The sequence below is a fragment of the Macrosteles quadrilineatus genome, unplaced genomic scaffold (genome assembly GCF_028750875.1).
Source record: "Macrosteles quadrilineatus isolate MER2022 unplaced genomic scaffold, UCM_ALF_1.0 Scaffold_2__2_contigs__length_208266976, whole genome shotgun sequence".
NCBI lineage: Eukaryota > Metazoa > Arthropoda > Insecta > Hemiptera > Cicadellidae > Macrosteles > Macrosteles quadrilineatus.
The window spans coordinates 170,740,457-170,754,225 of NW_026542595.1; the positions used below are offsets into that span (position 1 = coordinate 170,740,457).

Below are 13,769 nucleotides of genomic sequence, written 5' to 3' on the forward strand. Positions count from 1 at the left end.
CTAACCTAACGTAACTTAACCTAACCTAACCTACTCGATAAAACAGCCAAAGAGGGCCGCCACTTGGCACAGTTAATGGACGAATCGGGTTGCTCCCTGGAGTAATAGGCGAAATTCAGGAATACCTGACTACCTGACTCAGGTCAGGTCAGTTGGCGCAATTAATGCCCTCCCAATGTGATAAACTCGGGCCAAAAAAAACTGACACCAAGTTGAAGTGCATCTTTTTTCATACCAAAAAGCCAAAAAGAGCACTGCTCTAATTCCTTGTATTTAACCGAGGAACATTTCCTACTTGCAGAGTTGAACATTTTTAAAACCCCAGCACTTTTTATTTCCAACATTACATATTCACGCGGATGAAATAATTTCTACGATTTTTTCCATTCCAATGCAACCAGAAAAATTTACTAATGATAATTGACTTTTATCTTTATAGAAAAAGCAAAAGATTAATCATTATAAGACACCCTTGTATTAAGACACGCTCCGTGATAAATTGATTACTGCAAGTGTTTGGAGACAATATAGTGAAGTAACAAGCTGTACATTGATTGAACTCCAGTAATTAGTGCAATGAAGGAGAGCCTCCCTTCGTGATTCCTTCAGCGATTAGATTACGTGCTATCTTGTAAGCCTTGTAGAACAACATTGTGCTATACATTTACTGTAGTTGGTTTTAGTTATTGTTTAAGGGTTTAGTACGGTGAATTTGTGTTATATTTCTTAAAAATACTTTAGGGTTTGTTCTAGATTGTAAAATGTACAATTGTACATAATTTGATTTTATTTCATAATAAAAGTAAGATTGCTGTATTATTTTAAATAAAGAACTAGTGTACATGTTGCTCGAATTCGAGCAATTCCAAAGTATTACAGGAGTTATTTCAAAACGAATAACAGTCATATTTACAATGAGTTTAAAAGAGTCAACTCAAAGATCACCGGTGTGTAACTCAAACCATGTTTATCTTCGTTATTGATAAACCTAAAGCATTCCGGCCGGTTTTCTCCTTCTCAAAATGCCTCGCTGTACAGGCAACACAGGTAATTGATAGAGGGCCAATTGAGAACGAAAAGTCATTTTGGGGTAGTGTTGGGGCGCATTTGTAACCTAATAGTTGAGATTGTCCAGGGTCAGGTGCTGACTTAAGCCTACTACGCGCCACTGTTCTGTAGCTGCGGTCGTTATCACGATTGCGCCTCCTGTCTATGTTTCGTTGTCGTCACGTCGGAGGCATTTAAAAGAAAAAAACAACAACAAATAAACAAATTATAGCTACACAAAACAACGATAAATGCAAAAACTTAAGTTACAATAATGCTAACACGATCCGTCATAGCGACACAAAACAACGATAAATACACAAATTTAAGATACAACCATACTAACACGATCCATCTTGGGGGTTATGTTTACACAAACTCAAATAGTAAATAAATGTAAGCAATGCGTTTCATAGGATTGAAAAATAAATAACAGCAATTAAATTATACAGCTGATCAAAATGTAAACAATTATGTTCTTCATAAGGATAACATGGGAACTTTAACAGCCACTGGGGCAAAGCCCAAGGGACTTTTTCAAAAATGTAAGGCCAGTTTGCAAATCCACGCGACACGCTCTTTCCAATGAGACGTCAACGGATAAAATCGGTTAAGAAATGGCGGAGGAGTTCAACCGACAAAGTTTCATGTAGCGTATTAATTATATAGATTCGTCACCTTCAAATGCCTTAAGGGATATAATTTTAGTACTTGTTTCGAGTGGCCACATATTCTGGTACATCCTCCTGATCAGTCACCGCGAAACATGTTGTAAGATTACACGGGATATTTCAAGATAGAAATACTTCGTTTGAACAATAATCAATATCCAACAGTAGGAATATGCATTCTGTGAAATTTTAATTGCATTTTCGTTTTTTCATACTATTTAACTAATAATCCACTTGCTAGGGGGGTTCCCGTGTGCATTTTATGTATAGAAAAACACCCTAAGGGATCATGTAGGTACTATGTGGGTTATAATTTTTCACGTGGGTGCCAGCTTGGCAGAGTGGGCACAACCTCAGAATCCGCCATTTTAAAAATGGCGGCGGCATTTCTTACATGAAACTCATCGGGAGCTTATATCTCGAAAACGGTAATATATAGCGAGTTACTTTTATTACAATAAATGTTGCTTACATAATGAGGAACAACTTTTGTATTTACAAAAATGTCCTAAATATAACTATTTAGGAGGAGTTGAGCAATATATGCTAATTTAACCTATACATTTTTACTCTGTTTGACAAAAAATTCTAATATCTAAAAAAAACTGTTCTTTTTAATTTGGCACATAGCACTAATTGCTATTTACGTCTAAGGTCTAAATACCCCCGCCGCAGCAAACCTGCAGACTAAGCAAACATTTATCTGGCTGCATTTCTACTAAAATATTAAAATTGACAGAGTGATTTCCTATTTAAATTACATTGATTTGTAATGAGTACTTAAGTTTGCTGCTTTAGGAAAGGTATTGAGGTGTTTTTTTTTTAATATTTTTATTGAAATTTTGATAGCTTAGTATGAATGAAACAACATTTTCAAATAATTTGATTATAATATATCCATAAACAAGGAAACTAAAACAGTTTATTTATTCTCATTAAGAATAACATGGGAATTTTATTTTTTTATTATCTCCGTAACTTTTGGGCAAACAAAAACGCTTCAATATACAAAATTATTTCTTTTTTGAGCTCTACAAAATTGTTTGGTTCATTATAAAATTTCGTGTTTTTAGGGTCGAAAATCGGAAAAATCTATTTTTACCCCATAAAACTCCCCACAAACCCCCGTTCCCATAGTCCGTTCATGCTGGTTTATTAGTCCAAACTCGTCTGAAAACGTAGGTTTACACGTTTGTGATAAATTTCATTAAAATTGGATCATTTTTGCTCGAGTTATCAAATTAAGTCGTAGTTTTGTCTTCGGATACAGGATGTCGTAATGTTGGCTTTGCACTTTATGAATGGATTCTCTTCGGAAGGTTTGCAGGAATTGTGGATGCGACTTGGTTCAGTCAGAACCTCATGATATGTACCTACTAGTTCACATTATAGCAAACAGGCTTGGAAGTAACCTTTGCTCAGTTCACCCAACACTCCATATTTTAACGGGCTGGGACTTTGCCAGCAAATTTGGAACAAAGCGTGCTACCCTAAAATGTAATCCAAGTACTTTGCTAATGGACTTTGGAAAAGATTGCGAGGAAGGGATAGAAAAAGTTTGAAAAACCACAGAGAAGTATTTAGTTTTTAGTTCACATTAAAAAAAGGATAGTCAGTGTGAAGCTATGAATGATCTAACTATGAATGATTTAAGACACTGGATCACTGTCAATGTACTGGAGTCTCTTGTACTGTCACTGTACAACGAATACTCTTAAAGAACTGCATCCGTTGCTCGTGAAGAAATTCTGTCTAGTAGAGCTACTAGACAGCATATCTTACGTGCTTTTTATTGTACATACATCCAAATCCATTGCTTGGAAGAACACGTTTTTCAACTTGATCCTTTGAGATTTGGACACAGTGATGGTGGTTACTCTTTGTTGGTTTTTGGTCAAAATTTGATTTGACTTTGCCCAAGTGATCTATTAGAAGGCTGCAACTTCAAAACCTGTCCCAATCAAAGCTACACATGTGTACGAAACTAGCTGGCATACCGTGTTGTCATTTTTTAAATGTAGAAGTGTTCCTATAGTTGACTGCCGCAATGCACACAAGTATATTGTGAACAGTTTCATTTTCTGATGACTATAAAAGGGAAAAAATATTCCTCTTAACCTAAAAGGCTTATAATTTAGATCCAATAACTGCGCTCAAATTTAATGATCCACGAAACTAGTTCAATATCAATACAATCAGTCCAAAGCAGCCTACCACCAATGTCAAGTTACTGGTTGTGTTAACGAGACGTCAATGCTTGGCCGATGCACCAACTTTGCCGCCGGTCCCGTTCCCGCTCCATCGCCGTTTTAATAATAAATGTTATGAATTATAACAATAATTTCTGTTACATCCGTATATTTATTATTATTTGTAATAATAAAAATTCATTATATAGAAAGGTATATATTTCTTTTAAAATTTGTATGCGTCATGTAATAACAAAAAATTAATTTAAAAATATTTTATATCATTTTAATAACTTATATATCTGTCAGAAGCTTCTCGAATGCTTTTTGCAGGTATTTTACCTTTAAATGAGAAGACAAATTAGTGCTATGTGCCAAATTACAAAATAACAGCTTTTTTATAATTATTAGATTTTTTGGCAACAGAGATAAAATTAAATATGTTTAAATTAAATAGGTTAAATATGACAATTTTAATATTTTAGTAGAAATTCAGCCAGGTAAATGTTTGCTAATTCTGCAGGTTTGCTGCGGCGGGGGTATTTAGACCTTAGATATAAAGAACAATTAGTGCTATGTGCCAAATTAAAAAGAACAGTTTTTTTAAGATATTAGAATGTTTTTTGTCAAACAGAGTAAAAATGTATAGGTTACATAAGCATAAATTGCTCAACTACTCCTAAATAGTTATATTTAAGGCATTTTTGTAAATACAAAAGTTGTTTCTTATTGTGTAAGCAACATTTATTGTAATAAAAGTAACTCGCTATATATTTCCGTTTTCGAGATATAAGCTCCCGATGAGTTTCATGTAAGAAATGCCGCCGCCATTTTTAAAATGGCGGATTCTGAGGTTATGCCCACTCTGCCAAGCTGGCACCCACGTGAAAAATGATAACCCACATAGTACCTACATGATCCCTTAGGGTGTTTTTCTATACATAAAATGCACACGGGAACCCCCCTAGCAAGTGGATTATAATTTGTGATCACTCTTATAACTCTGGTTTTGGATGAAATAATTGTGATTACAAAATTCCCAATATGTAGGTAAATTGCAATTAAGTTTCTAGGGATCCATATATATTTGAGTAAGTTTAACTTTAATTCAAGTTTTACTATTGAATATCACCAATATAGACAAAGTTTGAAACTCATCTCCTGTTGCTTTATTTTTAAACACTTTAGTAGAATATTTTTAATTAAATGTAGCAAGGGTAAGTGAGATGTAAAATAAAACAAAAATAATTCTATTTAACACCATTATTTTTAGCCATATAATGTATTGTATCCCTGTAAATAACTAAAATATAATTCACATGCTCAAAACTCTTTATGTTTCATTTAGTAAATCAATCGTATATATTTAACACAGTAACTGTTTGATCGCAATGTTCAGAACAGTAGTGCCAACCTTCATTAATTACTGTCAGTATGGATTTATTGGCTCACAATGTCAGTCAACTTTCACACGTAGTCTAATGAATGTTGTAATAAATGTTCTTTCCTGATTTATGGCTCTACCTTTTGCGGAATTAAAATGTCGGTCAAAGTTTAATATAAAATACTTGCGCAGATTCTAAATTGGATGGGCCAGAAACCCTTTTTTGAATCACCCAGAGGAAACGAGATTTATTATGTCCTAATAAATATCCGGTTGTACTAATTCTTTGTATTTATTTGAAAAATTACTTAAGTAATACTTAAGTTCATGATTTTAAATCACATTTCATCACCGTTTATAATAAACTAGTGTACATGTTGCTCGAATTCGAGCAATTGTAAAGTAATACAGGATTTGCAAACCAATAACAATCATACTTAGCTATCAACATTTCAACAAAAACACACCTACCTGCCCTGTAGCAGCAAACCTAAGTACTCATATTAAAATTAACTTAATGTTATTTAAGTAGGAAAAATTACCATTTTAAGGGAATAATTAATCTTTGTATTAATTAAGCCAGGTAAATGGAAATTCGCTTAGTCTGAAGGTTTGCTGCGGATACATAATAACAGCAAAGATTGAAGAATCTGAATTAGGTATTACTTATATCCATGAATTTATCTAACAATTATTTCCTGTAAAATATTACTACAGCAGTTCAAAAATATTGAAACAATCTCGATCAACAAATAATGTTGAAAGAATTCCATACTAATGACATTAACATATAGTTTGACAGTTACATTTAATCAATGTTAAATGTTTACATTCGGGCATAGACAAAAATTATTCGGGTGAGTGACATATTTGATTAATGTTTATGATCCCTACCGTTCCTGTTCTAATAATCATGCAGTATTTAATATGTTTGAACCAGCTGTGTGGAATTGTGAAATCAAAATTAATTTGACAGTTAGTTCTGCTTGTTTACATGTTTTAATTTTGTGGGTTGTTCTTTGTTATCATGGATACCATCAATAAATATTTCGATCTTAATTTCTCACAACAGCTGGAGTTCCATAACAAATTTTGTTTCCCATGTTAATCTTATGGATAAATATGAAACTTTAAAGGGCCCCAGGGCCTCACTCTCTAATTATTTCCTTAAAAAGAAAGTTTCCTGCACAACTTCACGTTACGCTCTTTCCAATGACACCAAAAACATGTCAATTGGTTCAGTAGTTTCGGAGGAGTAATTGTCACAAAAATCCTGCTTGCGTATTAAATAAGTATAGATAATAAAAATTACTAAAATGGTAATTACTAGGCAAGCGGGTTTTTCTCAAATAGTTGTATTTTTTCATCAACTCTTGTTATTTATCAGGATTCAAAATAGTTTGAAACAATCAACAAATAAATAACAATTTATAACAATCAATAACTAACAATAATTTGTTAAACCGTAGGTCCACTATTTCCCCAATAATTTACTATTAAAAAATGTGTTGCTCCACAATTCTTTTAGCTTTAAATATATCATTAGCTCTTTCGGGAAGGTTGAATGACAGCTGACCTAAAAAATGTTTTCACACAATTAATTGTTAATTTTGTGGCTACACCATTTAGTATTTCCTACCTCAATTGATTCATTATGCATCTCCTCGTTAAAAATTTAATGGCATCGTTTAGGAAACAGTATATTGGAGTTAATTTATATTTTAATATGGCCGTTTGTGCAACAGTATCAGTGTTTGGACTGGGAATGTAAAACTTTTTCTAAATATGTAACTAAATATTTTAAAATATTTCAGCTGAATGTATGTTTTTTACATTTGGCAATATCAAATCACAAACTTGACATATGGATAAAACTAACTTTTCTCATGATTTCACACTGGTTTGCATTGATATTCTCGTTAAAACGTTTTATGAATATGTTTGTAACTAAATAATTTTAAAGATTTTCAGCTGAATGTATTTTTTAAGATTTGGCAATACTAAATCACAAACTTAACATATGGATTCAACTAGCTTTTCTCACGATTTCACACTGGTTTGCAAGAATATCCTCGTTAAAACTTATTCTGAATATGTTTTTAACTAAAATATTTTAAAATGTTTCAGCTGAATGTATTTTTTTAACATTTCGCAATATTAAATCACAAACTTAACATATGGATTCAACTAACTTTTCTCATGATTTCACACCGGTTTGCAAGAATATTCTCGTCCAAACGTTTTCTGAATATGTTTGTAACTAAATAACTTTTAACATTTCGCAATATTAAATCACAAACTTGACATATGGATTCAAATAACTTTTCTCAAACTTTATTCATGGATTCCAATACTTTATTCTCATGATTTCACACCGGTTTGCAAGAATATTCTCGTCCGAACGTTTTCTGAATATGTTTGTAACTAAATAACTTTTAACATTGGGCAATATTAAATCACAAACTTAACATATGGATTCAACTCACTTTTCTCACGATTTCACACCGGTTTGCGAGAATATTCTCGTCCGTGTCGTAAAAGCTATGATGCTCTGTAAGATCAAAAGGGGGTGACATCAATTCAGACAACACAGCTCAGTTTTCAAGCATCATTCACGCACTAGAGTATATTGGGGGAAACTTACAAGGGTTGCAGTCCTACAACCAGTGCAAGGAACACCCTGTGCTGCTTTGAAAGTCACCTTTGTAATTTAATTAGGCCTTGTACAACTAGGAAGACAATTCTTGGTTGAACGTAGAGAGCACAGCGTCGATTTATTTTCTGTGCTTAATAGTGGAATATAAGTTATTTTTTACACTTTTCTTTTTTTGGTAGCGTTGTGAATTTTATCGTGATTACTATTAGATTTGGGGGGGAGTAAGCTGGTGTAGAGGCGAGGCCCCAGGTTAAATTCCCGAAACTATGGGTAACTCCCGTGACTCTCTGAGGCCGAGCTTGAGGTAATGTGGAAAACCACGAACAAGAGTAATATTACTCTAGTCTGTGGTAAAACTGCTCCGGGATATAGAGCCTAGTATTTTAGGATGGGGAGGTAGACATTGGATTTTATATTGAAAGATGTGATATCTCCAGCTCACAAAGAATATTGCATAGTTACATCTGCATCAGTAATAAACATCCAACAAAACACTAAGATTATTACTGTTAATTTTACACAACAGTAATTATGTAGTTAATCAAAAATGTTTCTGAAACTGTATTTAAAAACTAGCTCTAGGCCTATCAGTAACATTTCTTGCAAACAGAATGAATAGTTTCTTACAAACTGAACTTGAAAATGTGTAATTTACAAATTCATTAAAATTTTAATCCACAAGTTAATTAATTTCATTACATTTCTATATCGATAGTGTTTCTTTAGTTTCTTGTTGAATAAAAACAGTAAAACCTTGATTTTTAAGGTAAAATAAATTTTGGTCCACCTTTTTTCAGTGAGTCTATTTTTACCCCCATTTCTTTGTGAGTTGTGTCTACAATAATTTGTAATCTATTCCGACATCCTTCACCCACTAAAGTCGAACCTCGGTAAGACAAATTCCTAAAATCCTTTTGAAACTTGCATAAAGGTCAATGTTAAAAACCTCTATACAACGTAGTAATTAGGTTAAAAGACCATAAGATGAATTTGTTTGTGACATAGGACTGATTAACCTCTATACAACGAATATTCTTAGCACAAAGCTTTTACAAGACGAATGTGACCTCTATAAGACGAATTTCTCATGATTTTAACATCAAAACAAACAGAAGCTTGTCTCAATATGAAACCACAACCCATCCTTCTTCCTAGTTTATACCTCAGTAATTATCTCAGAGCGGAGAGAAACCTCAATACAACGAATAGCGACAGTTTTAAACCTCGATAAAACGAACCTATTTATGAAAAATACCTCGATAGTACGAATTTTTCCTGTCTTGAAATTCGTCTCTATATAGACTTTACACATTTTAATTTATCTTAAACCTCCTTTCCCATGATGAAAGCTAGTTCCGAATTAAATGTACAATTACAGTATGTGATCACCGTTTTCGAGCGTGCCTCTCCACTTTCAACAATGTAAACTACGCCATGTTTATGCCGAGTAGTGGTGAAAGAAGCCAATGTTTAGACACTAGGGCTCTACAAGCAAGTGGGGAAGCTTACTCAAATCCCGCGTAATCCCTCGTCTCTGCTTGTCATCTGTAATCTCGTCGCCAGCAGTAACTTATTGCCGTCGCTTACGCGTAACTTATTGCTCTTCATGTCTAATATTATTTACTGCCGTAATTTATGCCACTATTATGTACAAGGAGTCAGTCTCTAGAACCGGGTAAAACCTCGGAAGACGGAATTGAATATTAGATCTCGCGGTGAGTTATTACGAGTGAAAGTTTCAGCGGAGTTTTTTATGAGGGATTTTTTGCAGGGAAATGTTATTTTAAATTTATATGTGTCGTAAATTATTTTATAGTGTGTAAACATGGTTAAAAAAGCTATAGTTTTTGAGGAATTTTCTAATTAATTTTTGAATCATAAATATTAAGTGCAAATTTATTTCAACATCAAAAGGGCCATTGAAATTAGGTGTCCTATATAGTACTAACCTTTTTGTTTTATTATATTGGTTATTTGTAAATAAGATTGACGTTTGCTATACAATGTAAAATTATCAGAAAGCAATAAAGGCATTATTATTATGATTATTATTTATTTTAACATTTTGGGGAAAACATGTGCTTAAAGTAATTATCGTGTTAAATCAAATAATATTTTACAGTGAAAAATTTACGTTCAAAATTGTTAACACATATATACTAAGCCTCAATGTTTGAATTTGAGTTTCATCTTGTATTATTTATAAGAACTTATTTTTTGTTTGAAGTGTACTATTTTTTTCTTTTTATAAAACACATCCTTAAACTGTTGATTTCACTTACCTAATTAATCCTGGAAAATCCATATAGGCTACTTATACTTAAATTCCTGTAAAGCAACAACTGTCTCCAGATTAAGTTATTTTACCACAAACTCTTAAATTATCTCGTATACAAAGCCGAAAAGAACATTAATTACACTAATGGTAGAAGAGTCAATAACGTCAACGATAATAAGCAGCAATATCACTCACGGACAAGGGATTTCCAATAACATTTTCCCCTGTAACCTTTACATTGATTTAACGCTAATTAGTTAAGTGAATCTTCGCCTTATCAAGGTTATGTTACGTCACAGTTACTATAACGACAAATCGTCATTAATTATTGGTAGTATGGATCCATCATGGCCGGATTCTTTTTAGGTTAACGGCTTTGATATTGAAATATTTCTTACTTATTGCGATCCTTTTCGGTTGGTACTTTTTCAAATAATTTAAATGTTTTTTTTTCATTCGTGTGTGTCAAAAGTCAATAAGTATTTGGTAATTTATGATTCAGGGAGGAAATATTCTTCTACTTGTCTGAGTAAGACTTCAGTCGTATTTTATTTTTTTTTTGTTCCGTACGATTGCAAAAAGTCCATAATTGGAAATTTATTAATTCATGTTTTTATAATGATTCGTATTAATGTACCTTTTGGCAAGTCTTGTTCTTGCCTTTATTTTTTTAATATAAATGATTGATATTGAAACAACAAAACAATAAATTGATTGAAATTGATTGAGATACTTACATACGAAAGGTGATTGAACGCCTAGATTTACCTTCAACTGAAGATGCAAGGTAATCAATTTAAATTCCATCCCTATTTTAAAGTTGCAGCCAATATAGAAAAGGATAAGTTAAAAATTGAACCACCGAGAATGTATCCTGACGTAAAATACCATTTCCGCTCCTCATTCCTACACACCAACTGACGTCTGACTGAAAGAATGAGTTTGAAAACTATAGCGTATTTTTGTCCCCACTAACAGTCTTATTAAAAATAAAAAATCAATATTAGTAAAAAAAATGCTTTAAATTGATTCATATAAATGGAATGTCTACTCGTTGTATCAAAAGCTAAATGGTATAATATTTCCAATATATTGCTATATTATAAAATTTAATTAATCTATTAGATTAATATATCAAATATTCTATTTATTATCATTATCGATAAAAGCAAAAGGTCATATATTCACTCTTTTGTAATATTTAATTATATCTATTAGATTCGTGTATCCAGTAATCTATGCTCCATTGTCCATATCGTCTATCTAATTGATAGTCCATGTATCTATTAGACCGACTATTAATCTAAACTGGTACTCTATTCAAGCGATAAATTCATCTTTTTTTATTAAATTACCTAAGTAATTTGGTTTTTAGTAATACTTGTTCCTTTATAAAGTAAAATATTTGAATATCGACACAAATGCTTTCAAAAATATTTTTTGAATCTTGCTTTGGTTACAAAATGAATATTTTACAGAAAGGCCAACAGGCCATGTAAATAGGGCTGGAAAAGTCGCTGGTGGTGTGATTCCCAATTTTGAAGTTCTGTTTACATATTTACCCAACAACAATTTCACATGTTGGTTCACCATCATCAATAACAAGCTTGTCACTTTCGTGTCGTAAATATTGTTTCCATTTACAAACGTCAATCTGCTTTTTTCACCCATTTGTGCTTAAAACATTGTAGTTCAATGTTGTTTAAAAAACCCACCAACTGTTGGACTTAACTATGAGCACGAATTTAAAAAAAAAATATATATGCTATCTAATTAGTATAACATAAAATTTCCAACTAAATCCCACAAACCAAAACACTATTCCAAATTAATTTTTATGCCTAATGTGAATAGTACGTTATATCTCGTAATTATACAGGGTTAGTAAAAAGTGTGGAGACCCCCTGTTATTTTTTTAACGGCCCATACTAGAAAAACCAAACTTGGCATACCTTTATGGCATGTTATGAAGTACTTTTTGGGCATAACCGCCACTTGGTGTCCATCCCCTACACGGGGGATTTTGGGGGAAACTCAAATATTTCAAATACAAAGAGCCATCGAGTGACCCCTCGTTTTAAAGGTCCTGGTAAAAGAAAAACAACAACGCAAACTAGAGGTCTCTATCTCAATCCAGTAAAAAATGGCAGCCAGTTGAAATTCTCTGAAGTTAAATTTAACCTTCTGCTTTCCAAGTCTGGAGACCCCCTGTAAATTTTGTAACGGCTCACACTAGGCAAACTAAACTCTACACACTTTTTTGGCATGTTATGAAGTAATGTTTAAGCCTAATAGCCACTTGGTTCCCAAACCCAAAATGGGGGATTTTGGGGGAAACTCAAAAATTTTAAACGATAAGCCCCATCGAGTGACCCCTCATTTTGAAGGCCCTGGTAAAAGAAAACTAACAACGCAAACTAGAGGTTCCTATCTCAATCCAGTAAAAAATGGAAGCTGATTGAATCTTTAGAAATCAGAAATAACTTGCAATTTTATATTCAACTGGCTGCCATATTTTACTGTGTTAAGATAGAGACCTCTAGTTTGCGTTGTTAGTTTTCTTTTACCAGGGCCTTCAAAATGAGGGGTCACTCAATGGGGCTTATCGTTTAAAATTTTTGAGTTTCCCCCAAAATCCCCCATTTTGGGTTTGGAAACCAAGTGGCTATTAGTCTTAAAAATTACTTCATAACATGTCAAAAAAGTGTGTAGAGTTTATTTTGCCTAGTGTGAGCCGTAACAAAATTTACAGGGGGTCCCCAGAATTGGAAAGCTGTAAGTTAAATTTAACTTCTAAAAATTTCAATTGGCTGCCATTTTTTACTGGATTGAGATAGAGACCTCTAGTTTGCGTTGTTGTTTTTCTTTTACCAGGACCTTTAAAACGAGGGGTCACTCGATGGCTCTTTGTATTTGAAATATTTGAGTTTCCCCCAAAATCCCCCATTTAGGGGATGTACACCAAGTGGCGGTTATGCCCAAAAAGTACTTCATAACATGCCATAAAGGTATGCCAAGTTTAGTTTTTCTAGTATGGGCCGTTAAAAAAATAACAGGGGGTCTCCACACTTTTTACTAACCCTGTATGTGTAATATACCAAAATATTTTATTTTCAGTTTTAAAAACTAACATCATGCAATATTACAACCAACTAATTTGAAATTTCCAAATAACGTTTGATATTTTAATTTATTAATTTAAACACATTTTTGACACATATTTTGGTGTTTTATGTATAAAAGTACTAATGCAGTAAAATGAAACATAAACATAATTGCACTAATTATTAAAGCTTCAAGAATAAAAAACAATCACTATATGTCGTATATAACAATAGCAAAATGATATACTACCATCACGTATAGGCCTACATCGAGCAGAATGTAGATAAATGTGTTTTATAACGCCATTAAACACAATTATAATCTTAAAATTCTGTTTAGTTTCAGAATCCATCAAAACGTTTTGGTGTTTAATGGAATTCAATATGCGGAAACAAAATTCATTAAAGCATTCATTACTGGACACAAAGTTGTCCAACCA

The 13,769-nt window shown here is 32.7% G+C and overlaps 1 protein-coding gene across 1 annotated transcript in view; it reads left to right on the forward strand.

Annotated features, from left to right (window-relative positions):
• Positions 1-13,769, forward strand: part of LOC128985452 (bifunctional heparan sulfate N-deacetylase/N-sulfotransferase) — a 127,792-nt gene that overhangs the window by 87,072 nt on the left and 26,951 nt on the right. The gene's annotated exons all lie outside the window — the stretch shown is intronic.